We start from the raw sequence: 15,849 nt of genomic DNA on the forward strand, positions 1-15,849 counted from the left end.
CCAGCACCTACTGATTCAAACTGGAGAAGCAGCGGCAGCCACTCCTGCTAGAGGTGTTCTCGCCTCTTCACTCAAGGCAGCTCATATCAAAAGCAGTTCTCCTGAGGCATGTGTTGGCTGAGGCAGCCTCTTTGATGAGTAAAGCACGACTGTGTGTTCTCTAGATAATGGAAACATTTGTACCATTCCCGTACCTTGACCAGATATGTTTTCCTGAAATAGGTGTCTGCCATGTACACACACTTATGTCACATCTCTCCCCTCACACTGGCACACGGAAGGAGTAAGTCAAAAAGCACAGGTTTATTTTGTATTATCCAAGATATCCATGAAATGTGAATATTATACATGACATAACTGCACAGCTTTCTAACACGTCCAATTTTTACAACAGCCGAGAGATGCAAACTGCACCTGCTGAAAAGGCTACACCAGGACCAGTCCTCAACAACCCTCTTGTCAACACACCACCCTTCCCAGACACACCGTCCTCACAGCTGGTCTGTGTATTCCCTGCCCTTTCATCAAAGTGACCCAGGGTGATAGATAACTAATATTTGATGACACGATTAACTTTGGCTGAAATGAGTCTGAGTGTGCTCAGGGAAGCAGTTCAGTTTGCTTCCCTAGCAGGGGCAATAACCTCCTGGAGAGAGCGAGCAAGCAAGCGTGCAAGAAGCCTCCTTCTTTAACCAGCACAGCTGCTGACAAAGGAGGCTGTATCTCTTGCCTTCTCTGAAGTTAATCCCACCAGTTTAAAGCAGACTTGTGAAAAAAACATGAATCTGAAGTAACTCTAAAATGCTACTCCAAGGACACATTAGTTCCACTTGAGCCAAAGTATATGCCAGACGCAATAGGTCAGGTTCTAGTCGAAGAGATTGCAGAGAAAGTAAGAGCTAATAATTCTTAATTTGGCATAACATGACAATCCCAACAGCTTCTCTCTCTCCTTCCAGTAATTGCATCTTGGCAGTGTACATATTAAAAAAATTATTGCACAAAAGATGTTCTGTTGGGGGGAAATAGGAAAGCACCTTTCTTTGTGTCATTTTGAAAACTGAAGACACTTTTACTGAAAGGCAAAATACGCTGATCAAAACACGAGGGGGACAAAACCTCATTCATTCCTTATTTGTTTAAGAATTACCAAAAAGAAACATTTTTGCAGGAGGCTAAGGCAACAGTAATTTAGACAATAATAAATTGAGCATTGTAAGAATAACTATTCCATTGAATAAAAGAACTCTGGCAAGAAACTTTTCACATAGCATTCAACAGACATTCAAATAAATGAATGAAGTATGCAAGTTAAATTACTTCAAAAATAAAGACTTTCCAGAGGTTTACCATAATGACAACATTGTATAGAAAGATACAATAGCTCTTTGTAGCCTAAAAATTGTCAGTTTTATTTTACAAAGATGACTTGCAAAAGCATCTTGTCATGACAATCGAGTTTTGAGGAAAAAACAACCTGTCATTTGATAAATAGATGAAATTAACTGTCATTAAAGCCACTTAAGCACTCCTCCTTCCTGTTATCCTTCTCATCTTGGCAGTAACTGATAAGAAGATTTCAGGGAGGCTCAGTCATTGATGGCAGGATCTAGAAAAGAAACAATTTTGCATACAGTTATCATTCACATTCACAGCTTCTAGTTACTCTATTTCACTAACCTGCACTTAATTGGCTTCCTTCTGCCACTGGCATGAGCACAATGGACCACATACTTCATATAAATCACCACTCACTGCTGCAATTACACCTTATACCACGAAAATATCAAAGTGGTTGCAATGCTATCATGTTAATAGTGCATACAGAAGTAACATTAACAAAGTCCTGTTACCCACCAACTACGAATTGCTAATATCAGCCATGTGTGTCAGCCAGTAGGGACCAGACATTACTTATTATCATGCAGTTCATTACTTATGGGACATAGTTGAACTTGAGACTGGTAGATTTCTCTGTAACTTCTGGAAAATATACTTCTTGTCAACAAAAACACACCACCAAAATAAATGAAGGACCAGATGCAATGGTTACAACAGAATTAGTGAAGAGGAAAACTACAACTGCCTATTTTCCCCAAAAAATCCAAGATTTTGTTTGGCTAAGCAAGCAGCTTCAAGAGGAAAGGAGGACATGGATTGGGCAAAGAAAAAGATCTGAGCCTGGCATATCCAGAATAACTCCCATGCAACCCTGGAAGGCTGTGTGCATGGCAACCCCACTTCCAACATACAGAGTAATTAATTGTATTCCCACATTAAAGCTACCATGGCACACCTCCACCTTGGCAGATTTCTGTCTGGCTTTAATCTTCTCCATCTTCCACATGCCAGGTTCCTCACACCAACTGGCCCTCACTGACAGCTGAGTTTTTAATGCCACACAGTACCTCGATGCAAAAAAGCTTTGCCCTTTTTTTCCACCATTCTCTAAACTACACAGCCATTTAGTCATTGCACTGACATAACAACTCCACCTTCTCTACTGTAGTGTAGCTGTACATCCACTGATGTGAGAACGGGAAGTGAGGGTCTTCATCCCTACAGGAGCAGCGCTGCCTTTCACTGAGCAACTTGCATCATTTTTCATGCTGAGGACAGAGCATATGGTCCTTCGAAGGGACATCAAAATAAATATGACAGGTCACTGCAATCATCATACCGAATGAATTCAAATGATGCCATACCTAAAATGAAATGTGTGCACATAATAAAGATTCAAATGACAAAAAAAAAAAAAAAATCCCCCACCCTTTATCCCTCTTTGAATTATTTATGAATTCTGCAACTCCAGCTGTTGCCACCAGCCCAAGGACATTACTTCATTTTGGGAATGACACTTCACATTAAAAGATAAGTTAACAAAACAAAACTAAAAAGGACACTGTGGGCCCTCCTTAAAAGCCACAGCAAAGCGCAATACATCTTTTCCCAGCATTTACAATGGAAAATAATCAACAATCAATTCTGTTCATGTTTCTCAACTTGTTTCAATAATTCCAGACACGGATTTCAACACTCATGCATTAAAGTCAGCCATGCCTTTTTAACCATTGCAGTTAGGTAAGACTTTCAAAGCATCTTGGATCCCTCACATATTTTTTTAGGGTTATCTCCATCTTGCAGTTCACCATAAACCACTTGCCAGCATATCAGAGACTCTGTGATACTATCAGCACTCAAGTTAGTGACAGCTTTTAGTACATAAAAGGGTCATCCCAAGAAAACGTGGACATTCTGCATATACACAATATATGCAATACATTTTTTATTATGCAGTGATTTTTTCATAAATGATAACACCTTCAACATGTGCAGTTTAGGGAACAAAGAATTGTTTTCAACTAATCATGACATTTAGATTAGCAAATTCTACACAGGGCTATCTGCCCACTCATGGACTGCTCTGATTTGGGTTCCATCATATACTAGTTCTTAGATTTCAAACAAACAAATTGGCAGGGAGTGTGGGGACGGCTCAGCCAGTAAGCACAATTTCCATCACCTACATTAACATGCACTCCTTCCCTCCCACACTCTTTAAACTATGAACTCATTTTGGTTGGCTGATCTGTAGAGCAAGATAACACAGATGCTGAGTAAACAGGAAAATAATAACTTTTTTTAAAAAATCAACCATTGGTTTTGGTTGTTACCTTATTCACAGTGGAATCTGATTATTAAATAGGTATAGAGATCTGAACTGTTACACAAAACCACCCACACCATTAACATCGCATCACCTTTCCACTACAGGAGCATATTGATGCACTGTGTTCATGTCAGGTCTGAAATTAACTGAAATGGGTCAAAATTTGCAAGTTGCCAAGCCTGGAGGGACATATGACCCGTAAATATTAGCCCTTCATGATTTACCAACAGCCTCTTCTCTGCCACAAAGGAGATTACTGTGTTCTTACCCACGACCTTCATTTCACAGCGTTTTACGCTTTTACTGTTACCTAACTGAACAGCAGTTGGGTTTATGTTCTGCTCCTGGGAGATCCCAAATTCCATAAGAACTTTTAACCAATTAATTATTTGGGAATGTTTTTTGTCTGAGTTTTTATTTTTTTCTCCTCCGTAATCACCTGAAAGTGGACTCACGGTTGTCACAATTCTAACACCAAAAGGAGATATGTGAATAAACCTCAGAGCTTCCAAGGTACCAGGAATCTCCAGTATTCCCCACAAAGCTTGCAAGTCATTTGTCAGCTTTCTGCAGCCAAGAATACACCATTTGCCTTTAGTGCCAAGCACATGGTTCAGACCTGAGCTAGAATGCCAGACATTTAATAAGCAAACTCATCTTTGGGAAAAGCAGCAAAGCAAGAGTTGTTACCTGTCTTGCAAGTGAAACAAGCCAATGGCTTGCAAGCAGAGCCCACTTTAGTTTCGCTGCCAGCAGTACCTCCAGCAGTATCTGCTGTTATTCAGTTTGGTACCACTGAGCTCATGCAGTGTTATTCAGGAAAAGGAGATGTTGTTTAAGCAAACGTTTATTTGCCCTTCAGTCTGCATCAGAACTGGCACCCAGCCCTGATCAGTCTCCCTCTTCCTTGCTACTGTGAGGAAGCTACCAAAAGAGAGCATTCCCCTCCCATCTCCTGCTGTTGGCCAAAGAAATAAAATGTACAGAAACAAAGAAAACAGGCAGAGAACTCGGGATGTGTAAAATACCACCGAGCAGGAAATTAAGATTAAACATTGGAACATTTGTAGACCTCTTGTAACATTTAACAAGAGCCCCAAAGTCTCCTGTTGTCAGGGCTACATATTTGAGTCTATTACTGCCTCACCATTAATAATTCTCCAAAATTTTGGAAATCCCAGGTGCTGTGCACAAACCCTCTCAAAAGTACAATTATTTACAGTTGTAACCCACTCAAAAGTACATCACATTTTTTTCTGAAAATTAACAAAGTAAAAACAGGAACATATCTCGCATTCCAGGGTTGCCATTTAACTCTCAATGCCACAGGTTCTCAAGTGCCTCCTGAAATACTTTTTAGCTGTGCTAAAGGAATGACATTTGGAAAAAAATCACCTGTGTGCTGATAGGAAAGCATCCTTCTGAAGATTTTCACAAGCTAGTTGGATGCAATTGAAGTCAGTCCTCAGAAAATAAGGGAAGTCGTCTTCGTGCCCAAACATGCTCACTAAATGCTTCTGGCTATGACATCGTTTCATAATTGACACATTATATAAAAACACCTCAAGAAGATATCTTTTTGTGTATGTCTGGATTACACAGCTATTTATACCCAGTGCCTCTGCAGAGCCTTCCCATTGTTGCACAATGCTCTTGAATACAAATGACCAATTGATCCTTTCACATGATAGGGTGGTTTGGTGGGGTTTTTTTTAGTGTTCGATTCTTTCAATGTTAAAAAGAATTGTACCTCAGCATGGCCTTAAATCTAATCCTTACCCTGAACAACTGAAGTACATTCGTATTAATCTATTAGATGCTTTTCCACACCACACCTATGGCACTGCATAAGTTACTGTAATTTAAATGAATCACTGCTTGAAAATTCTCATTTGGTAAGAAAAATGCAGTGCTACTTGGTACAGAAAGAAAAATGTGCACTATGGTAACTAAGTTTTATAACACAGTACATCTGGGTGCTCATAAACCAGCTACTCTAAACTGTTAAAGGACAAGAATATTAGACCGATCACACAGAACACGCATCATTATGCCAAGAAGTCAATAACATGAAATCAAATCTACAGTTTATTTAGATATATTTCCATGCCCATATTCAGAATCCACATTAAAAATGCCATTAGGCTGGCTGAAGAATATTACTGCAAAAGACATTTACACCAATAGTAATTCTATCTCTGTCCTGGATAACTTGCATTTTTCTCTTTAAATGTTTGATCTCCTGAAATATATTGAAGACAAAAACTTGGGGGAAAAAAAAAGAAGGGAAAAAAAACAAACAGAAAATGCCTGAAGTTCTTTTGTTACATTATTCTACATATTACTACTGTTTAAGGATGAGTTGTTTAAGATTGCACATTTCAACTATCTAACAGTAAAGAATGAAAAGCTTCTTGCTACAAGCTAAAAAGAAAGTCTTTACCATGCTCCTTGAAGAGCTCATTTTCACATTACTCAGGCTTCATTATGCTGAATCAATATTCGTTTAGTCACTGGGGTTATTGACATATTTTAAAATAAAAGTATACCCTTCAGCTACTGCACTCATTATGGGTAATTTGTCTTGTCAGGGAGCAGGGAATATTATCCCAGTCTTTCAGGGGCTGACAGCCCATGGAAATACCTCCCCTTGGTTACAACTGTAAATAATTTTAAGGTAAAATATTGAAAAATCAATGACTGTTTCCTGCAATCTGTCACAAACAAATCAATCATAATCTGCACAGCCAGAGAGTATGATTTGAAGGAGATGAGAGCAGATGTAATTCTTGGCTGGAATCTCTCATTTCAAAATCACTTCACATAATGGTGTCATCATTTAAACACTTAGCAGTCACTGCAACTGCCACTCATAACATCTAGTTGGACAAAACCACAAGGAAGAGGAGGAGAAATGCCATTGCTGTTATGTAAACAAACACTTTATTTCAATGGTTGCAACATTAGCAAATTTTACAGATAGAACAGCAAGGCTCCCCTCTCCACAAAAGTCCAAGACACTTTTCTTTCTCAATGGGAGACTCAAATTAGCTTCCCAAAATGCAAACCATTTTAAATTTTAAAACAAAACTTCATAAGGCTTCATAAAAGGTAAGCAATAATATCTAGTACTAATACTACTTCTAAAAATATTTCAATTTCATTCACTCCAAATCACTCGTAACAGAATTATGCATCAAATTCTTAGTAGATTAAGAAAGGAGAATTATCTGAGGTACCTTTGTCTTTTTAAGAGCAATAAGGATTTCAAGGCTCCTTTGTCCCCTACATATTACATTTCACATCTAATTTTCATTAAGCACACAACAATTCAACTTTAGGGTAGGGAAATGACTGCAGAGTACAGGGGAAATAAAGTCATAATATATATATATATATATAATATACATATATAATATAATATATATATATAATATACATAAATGAATTGCTAATATATTTTCAACTTGCATTTAAAGATTAAATGTTGTATATGGAACTACATTTTTATAAAAGATCAATTCATACATAAAGAATTAACTACAGCAGTCAGAATGCTATAAATCCAATCTTTGTAAATGTGAATAATTTGTGTAAAACTAATCTTTTTTTATAGAGTAACACTAATGCTTGGACTGAAATTATTTCCTCATTTGTCCCCCACCTCACTACATTTTCACCCTGACACTACAGAGTTTGAGAGAATTCTCTGCAGATCAGACATGACAAAAAAGCAGCACACAGGATGAAACTGCTGTGCAACTGCAACCATGGGCCTAAGCCTGCATTCCTTGCACAAACAAAATTCACAAACGCTCATGGAGTGTTTCACTCTGGAGTCTATAATTTGAGCTCTTAATCTTTAATGTGCAGAGCCCGTTATCACATACTCATTTTAATCACATTAACCTTACCAACTCCTGAATATTTATCTCACAACTGTGAGACTAAGAAAAAAAAATGCAATCAAAAAGATGAAACTATTTTCTCTTTTCTTGAAAAAAAATCCCTTAATGCTGTTTTAAAAAATGAAATAATAGGGTATATTGTACATCAAGTAAACCTCTCCAAGGTTTGCCTTCTTTTAAAGCAGGCTTTAAGTCCCTTTATCTTCTACATGGAAAACACACATCTCTAACTATTGATACACATCAAAACCACTATTGTTTGTAACAGCTGGACAGATTCTCTTTCTTGGCAAAATAAACTATTAAAAAAAAAAACACAAGTCAAGTCTTAGACCAGAAGAAACAGTGAGTGCCTTAGAGGGTAACTAAGTGTAAATATCAGCCGTGAAGCGGATCAGCTTATCGTGGGGAAAGGCCGCCCTATCGCGAAAGGAAGCGGGAGGAGGCAGGGGGTGAGTAATTGCTAAAAACAAATGTAGCTCCTAGAAATGAGTTGCAGTACCTCACTTTTTCCCTGGGTGAGATCTATAATGAAGCTATCCGACAGACAGCCTCAGGCTCCTCAGCCCTTTCCAATCTCCTCACCGGCCAGCGACGCTCAGGGAGGGAAGACGGTGCTCGCTACATTAAGCCATGGTGGGAGGGAGAAGCAGTGTGCCACTCGGAACGTGTCGGCATCTCTCCCCACTGCCATTCCCCTGAGCCAGGCTGTTATTTCTTGTGACAATCACCTAATTAGGTGGGTCAAGAATTGCAGAAGATAGAAGAGATTCATCCTTCCTACATGCCAGCTCTCCTATTTGTAAAAATGAAGGCAATGACTCTTCCCCTCCATTGTAAGGCACTTAATAAATGTTAATAATAATTAAGTCAGTCACATCTCCCAGACAACACTGTCAGATCTTTTCTTGCAATATTTGAGAACTACTGGGCTCAGGAGGGAGCTCCAGACAGAAAAGGACTCACAAATTCCATCCTTCGTTGCAAGAGGTCACAGAGGGCTGTGCCACAACAGACATTTCACAACCACTCCCTGACAAGGGAAGCCCTGAGAAAAAAGAACAGCACATGCTGTGGCACTACAGATGTTTATGGGTCAGCACTGTAAGTGCTATTTTCTGCTGGACAAAGCATTAAGATGCTGTAACAGCTAAGAGGACTGTGAAGTCTTTCTGGTTAAGAAGTTGAACTAGCTTCAATTTCTTGAATGAAAAGGTGTTTTTCTTCATTCCATCTTTATCAAGAAACAAAAGAATTACAGGCTATGGAAGAGCTGAAAAAAGAAAACATGTTAGCTTAAAAAAAGCTATTAGCATTTCCTCTATTACCCACCTTCTCCATTTACTACTCTCACTCATAATGTTCATTTAAGCCACTGGCATATGTTCATTTATTTAATGTACCTCCACATGATCACCAAACAACGTAGCAATGTAATATTACATCATGCAACATAATTGATATTACACTATTAGCAATACTCTACCTAAAGAAGTTTAAAAGTCTTCATGTTTGGGCATTATGGAAAGAAGAAGAATCCTGTTTTGAAATAGCTCTGCCTTCCAATTCTCTTCATCTCTTCTTCAGCATTGCTGAGACCATCTCATCTCACTGAGCTCACCTGGAGGACAAAAATAGAAAGAAAAGAAGAGCATACTTATTACAGTTCTTATCACCTGCACTGCATGATCTTCTCAACAGAAACAGGACTAAAGCTGATGTATGGGGAAACATTAATTTTGGATTTTGTTAGAGACTGAACCTACTACCAAAAGGAATGTGCCACTACTGTAATGACTTGTTTAATGAATCGTAACATACAAAAAGCAGACTACTTACCATTAACTCTGAACAGGACTTAATATGATTAAAAAGAGCTGCAAGCCCAGATGCATTCTGGCTTGTATGAGGTCTCTTCCCATACTCAGGCAGGTATGGGATAGGATGGACTGCTGGGTTCATTTTCCCCACTGTGAACCTCACTGCTTCTGCTCTTGGGTGCATTCTATAAAGACAAAAATGCAGACATGTGGAGAGGCTCACCACAAAGCGGTGCCTACGGAAATCAAAGATCTGTGGAACATAAAAATTTAATGGCATTTAGCTAACGAATCAGTAACAGCATTAATAACTTGCTCTTGCTCAAAAGCACAACAGTCTAACAATTATATGAGCACGGACACCAATTTAAATCTGAACACGTGTGGGACAAGCAGAGAGTTCCAGTTAGGTAAACTGAGGCTGAAGTTACATGAACAAATCTAGGTCATGGGATGTGCCAGAAACAGAAGAAGAAAAGGTCTAGTCCCTTGCCTTCTACCAAGTCTTCCCAACCCTTTCTCAGCCAGTATAAAAGTCTCTCAGCCCTTCTGCTGTCTCCTCTCAAAGATCTATCCGGGTGACCTCAGCTTGAGTTTCACTCAGGGACACAGTAGCACAGTTTATACTACAGAGAATATCAGCTGAATTCTAACCAAAGCAATAAATTAAATACTGAAATAAACTTAAGAAAAAGCATAGAGAAAAAAAATACCTTTAAAATAACCTTTGAAACCCAGGCTCTACAGAGCTGTCCCTCTTCTCAAGAGACATTCATGAAACCTAATGTCTACAGAAGCTGGGATACAGTAAGGTCCTTCCTAGACAACAGCCAGCAAGCCAGCACAAACAAAGTAATTCTTGCACTGCCAATGCCATAAAGAAGTTGTAGGCACCTTTTTATAATGACAGAGTATTCTTAATAAAAGCTTCAAGCAGGTTTTACAGCTGCATATTATCCAATGAAACCAGTAATAAACTGTGCTGTAGAATTATTTAGTGCAACTCCAATACACCAAGAGCCTCAGCCTCGGTTTTATTTATCACACAGGCTAAAATGTTAGTTCTTGGCTTTACAGTAGCAGCCAAGCCTGTAGCTATCTTTTATTCCAACACACTGCCATCTGGATATTGATAGTTTGCTATGGGATATGAAAGAAGAGCACAGTTACCTAATACAGCTTAATTGAAAACAGAGGACCTACATATTATACCATGCATTATTCTATATAAAATTAAATCTGAAGGGCATGAAAATTTCTGTAGGTGTCAGCAGAGATTATTTCAGAGGTAAATGCTATGTTCTTGATCTGTGCTCAAAATGCTAAGAAATATTGCAAAAAATATGTGCTTATGAAAAGAAGGAGCTAGGTTTTGCTCCGTTGTGAAAAAAGAAGTTGCTCAGGAAGATGCATCTCCTTCAGGAAGAGTAAAAGAGTGACCAGTCTCAAGTTTATTAGTACCATAAACTCTGTTATAATAATCCATATTCACCTTGAAAGGTCCAACTGCTTTGCTTTTTTCCCCTCAAACAATGATTTATGTATTAAAAAACCCACATTATTCTGGCTCTACAAATACACACGTTAATCTGAAAAAAAAACCAGTTTCAAGAATCATTCACATTTGCATTATCCACATTAAGGGACAGAAACTAAAAAGCTCTAATATTAATAAAACCCAGAAATTATTAACTGCAAAAAAGAACTATTTGGGTGTAGGGTTAGAAAGTCTACCTGGCTCTATGTTCCTCCTCAGAGAGGTACCGCTGAGCTCTTGCAAACACCAGCCATAAGGACTGCAAATATATGTAAGTAAAGCAGATAAAGCACAAAACCTTTGGAACACAACACTGCTATTAAAAGTCACCCACCTCTAACACCCACACGGGAGGCCAGATTCCAGCTACAGGAGCTCCCACCATGCTGCAGCACCTGCATTCAAAAGGGAATTTGCCACCATATGGGAAACTATGGGCACACACACGTCCCATAAAATGGCAAGGGGAGCCACAGCCATCCTTCCCACTGAGTTGCTCTTCATTTGTTATAAGGGCCAACTAAGAGTAGATGCAGTTTGCTTTAAGTGAAAAACTTGTTCCAGACATGAAAGAACAGTTTTTCATTTTTCACCGAGAGCCTATTTTCTGCATATGTCCATGGAACTGTAAGTAAAATAAACTCTAAAGACATTCCTAACTTAGTCCATATTATGCCAACAAATTCAAGCAAATAATGCCATTTAAGTTAATTACAGGAAACTTCAAGGAAACTGAAATACAATTTCAGGTTCTCCCACAATACTGTCAAGATCTTTGGAGTTACATGTTCAATACAATAACTAGGTGCTTAAAAGGCTTGCCAGCTGCACTTCTGTGTTTTATTCCACTCACTAAAAAGGTTTGCTGAAGCAATTTAAAAAAAAAAACAACTGAGACTGATAATTGGGTTCCTTCTAGCAGACAAAAAATTACTTTACATAGAAAGGCTTGAAAGAAAAACAAAACTTTATCTAAGGTAACTAATACCCAATTGCTAGACACAGAAGAGAAGAGTTATTCCAGGTGTTCACAAGTTTATATCTCAGACCACAAACACAGAGTGTGAACAAGGAGCATCTTGGGCAAAGTAAGTGCAGGCAAAAGGAACAGCAGAGCAGTGGAGGGTGTCTTGCAGAGAGAGCTCTTCCCAAGACTGTTCACCTAGGCTAAGAGCCACAAAACACCAGCATTTCCACTGCTCTCACTGACCCTGTAACTCCCAGCACTTCATCCTAGGGAAGCCAGCAGCAGTATCTGCAGGAAAGTGTCCCTAAGTTTTACAGCCAATATTTTACATACATTTTTTTAGCTCCAGCTCAGTTAATAATGTACTGATTTAACATAGAAAGACACAAGCCCCTCCCTCCTCTTTGCATGCTAATTAGTTTTACTTCCATGGTAGTGCAAAGATGAGAAAATTTTTTTCTCTTCATGCCTAATTAAAAAAAATGAATATTCACGCGTATTTATTTCTCTCTGTTATGAGTTAACACTTTTAAATATAGTGTATAAAACATCTCTTATCAGATGCTTCCAGCAGCAATTTCCATCTGAGTCTCAGGGGTTTCTTTTTATAGGCCAGCCTTATACAAAACACAATATATGGGAGGGGGATTACTTTTTAAAATTTTTTTAAGAGGATTCCCTTACAGATCTCTTGGTAATATATTCACAAATCGAATTGGAGAAACAAATTATTCAGTAAGTGTCTAAGGTCAGGTACTCTGATAAAGAAATATCAAAAAGGTTTTGAGAAAACAGCCTCCTTCTCATCTACGCTTGTAAAAAGAAAAAAAAAAAAGTTGAAATGATCTCCTAATGCATCTCCCTTCATAATTCATGCCGAAAGATGACATTTTCTCAGGATCTTAATTAAGATAATGATGAACACCTGTGTCGGCATTCTTTGGCAAGACAGCATTATCCATCATAATCTTTTAAGTACTCTCAAAAAAACCAACAAAATCGTATGACGGAACCAATCTGTTGCCTCTCCTTGCACTAAGTTTTACATCTCAGACACACACAAGAACGATTAGATCTTTAAAGACTGCAATAAAAGCGGGATCGTTAGATTTTAAAGTTTCAGCAGAAAGTAGCTACTAAAGTAATTAAATTAAGGTGTATCATATCCAAGATATCCAAGTTTAACTCCATTCACTACAAGCCACCTGGAACCAAACCACTCACAGTTAGAGTCTACCAATGGCTGTACTTTTAAAATACAGTTTGCTGTTATTTTAAAGACCCGTCTGCTTCTTTTTCTGCTCCCAGAAAGAAAATATTCACAGCTGATCCCTATTATATACTCATGCACTAATTTATTAAGCTATTTTATGCTGTGCCACATATGTTTGTATACCCTAAATGAAATTATGCAAAAGAAACCAGTGTAGAAAAACAAATATGCAAATTCAAATGTTACTACATTTTGGGTCATATTTTGTGCAGGCATCTCAAATCCAAGTTGCCCTCTTGTCAAAAACCCTACTGGAGTCCGACTAGTAAACTAACCAAAGATCCTTTCAAACAGCCTTGCAGGACTAGCCCATCAGACTGAAGATCATAAAAATAGTGATTTTAATTATTTATTTATATAAGCAGAATTTAAATTCACATGCCTTTATTTAAATAAAGTTAAGAATGCACTTCCCATCATTAAGCAAGATTTTAAGGGTAAATGTTTCTTCTATTGACCTAATAATTTATCTGTCAAAAAATTATGAGAAAAATATATAAAGTCCAGAAATTTAATATCAATTTGCACTGATATAGTTTCACTGGCAGCTACACAGTACTCAGTCTCCTGATACCAAGAACTCATCTATACCTTCGAATGTACCTACCTTCAGTAAAAATGAAGAGAAGCAACAAATGCATCCTTAAGCCCCACATTTGTTAACAGAACTGACAGAACAACATAAACAACGGTCTTGAAACAAACTTATTTCCCTTCAACCACATAGCTCAAAAGTCCTGTAAAGCAGATTAGTCTTAGGCTTTCACATTTTAATATGCCTATCAGAGGAAAAAGTTGCTGTGACTAGTCATTCAGCAGAGCTATCAATGTGCAAATAAAGCAGAAAATAGAGACATCCTTAAGAAATGAGTCTCAAATTTGATATAAAGTGAAGGTGACAACCACAGCAATAGCACTATAAACTAAATGTTTCAATATCTTGAATAATTATCTACAGTTCTTTTAAAACTGCAAAGAATATAATAGTGGCATAATGTAGCGAGAATGTCAGTTTGACAGACATTTACAATCCTGGCGGCATAAGAGTCCTATCACTACCGTTTATTAATCAGCTCTGGTATTATGTTGCAATGCATGAAACTATGCATGAACTCACCACAGTTTCCAAAATGTGCGCCTACAGAAGAAAGATTAGTGGAACATCAGAAATAAAGAGGGTAATTTTACATGACGTTAACCTTACCTCCTTCCTCAAAAAAGTCAGATGCCATGGGAAGATGGTTAAAACTTCTGCTTCTCCCTACAAAAAAAGGAACACGGAAAAGCGGTTAGTTATTCTACTCACATATAAAATGAATGTTAAATGTATAAAACTTGACCAGATGATATCTCACTCCCCGAACAAGAGGGATTGTCAGAGGATTATGACAGAAGCGCTTTTGAGTGGGAAAAGAAATGCGGCGCTCCAGAGCAATCGCAAAATGAACCCGGGGACAAACACCGGTGACATCGTGCAGCTGAAAACTGATGAAAGTGCACACCTGTGTGGATCGAGCATGTAAAGGGAGCGTGCGAGCCGGGGACCCGTCCCGCTTACGGGGGCAGAACCGCGTGGATTTTAAAAGAGACGAAACTCCGTACACTGTACGTTAAAAAAATAAATTAAAACAAACCAACCAAACAAACCCCCAAAAATAAATGGGAAGGAGGGCGCAAGAAGAGAGAGCAGGCAGAGCGCGGCTAGTCAGCATCGCCGAGAAGGGTGCCGGCACCCACCTCTTCTTCCGAACGCGTCTCCCGCGACTGGAGCGGGGTCGGTGTCCCGGTGTCCCGTGTCCCGCTGTCCCGTGTCCCGCTGTCCCGTGTCCCGCTGTCCCCCTGTCCCGCTGTCTCGGGGACCCGGCCCCGCCCGTCAGGGGGCGCCCCAGTGCGCAGGGCAGCGCCGTCGCCGCGCCCCGCGGTCAGACCCGCGGCCCCGCTGCCTCACCTCGGGCCGGGCCGGGCTGAGCCGAGCTGAGCCGAGCTGAGCTAGGCTGAGCTGAGCCGAGCTAGGCTGAGCCGAGCCGAGCCCAGCCGGGCTGGCGCAGGTCGGGAGCGGCCCGCAGCGCCTCCGCGCGCCGTCCCGTCAGCACCGCCTCCGGACTCCCCGGCAAGCGCGGCCCGCGCCGCCGCCGCCCCTCCACACCCCGCGCTGAGGGACAGCTCGGCCGGCCCGTGCGAGGAGCGGAGCGCCCGCCGCCGGCGGGGGCACAGCCACTCATGCGCCGGGACGGCCGGGGGCGGGACTGGCGGGGCCGCGGACTGATGGGTACTGTAGTGCAGTGTAGTGTGGTGTAGTCAACGTCGGGCACTGTAGTGTGGTGTAGTGCGGGCGGCGCCCCCTCACCAGCCCTGCTCCTGCCGCGTCTCCCCGAAGCCAGCGAGCAGAGCGCGCCTTGCCTGGCCGGCCCTTCCCTTCCCTTCCAGCCCCGGCCCTGCAGCGGGGCTGCCCGGCAGGTCTCAGCCTGTGCCCAGCTGGAGGGCTGTGGATTCTGCCGCCGGGACGGAGCCCCGGAGAGAAGGAGGGAGGGAGGGAGGGAGGGGGGCGGCATCGGTGTCGCCTCCACGGCGACACAGGGAGCTCCTGCCCCGGCCTGCCCGTTTTAAAACACTCCCCCGCCCCTTGCTGTCTCCGCGTCCGTCCCGCTGGGGACAGAGGCGAGAGCATTAGGGT

The 15,849-nt window shown here is 40.5% G+C and overlaps 1 long non-coding RNA gene across 4 annotated transcripts; it reads right to left on the minus strand.

The window, feature by feature from the left end:
- Positions 1-283: 283 nt before the first annotated feature.
- LOC135422157 (uncharacterized) lies at positions 284-15,447 on the minus strand. 4 transcript variants are annotated; one of them, XR_010434350.1, is made up of 7 exons: positions 14,913-15,447; positions 14,380-14,436; positions 11,270-11,330; positions 9,418-9,583; positions 9,065-9,199; positions 2,496-2,705; positions 284-1,609 (listed from the first exon to the last, which is right to left on the minus strand). It is a non-coding gene; the product is annotated as an uncharacterized LOC135422157 (long non-coding RNA). The 4 variants fall into 4 exon arrangements; XR_010434353.1 differs by having other exon boundaries at positions 2,496-2,630; positions 14,913-15,445; XR_010434351.1 differs by lacking the exon at positions 11,270-11,330 and having other exon boundaries at positions 14,913-15,440.
- Between the last annotated feature and the right edge of the window lie 402 nt (positions 15,448-15,849).

The sequence above is a fragment of the Pseudopipra pipra genome, chromosome 14, assembly GCF_036250125.1.
Source record: "Pseudopipra pipra isolate bDixPip1 chromosome 14, bDixPip1.hap1, whole genome shotgun sequence".
NCBI classification, from domain to species: domain Eukaryota; kingdom Metazoa; phylum Chordata; class Aves; order Passeriformes; family Pipridae; genus Pseudopipra; species Pseudopipra pipra.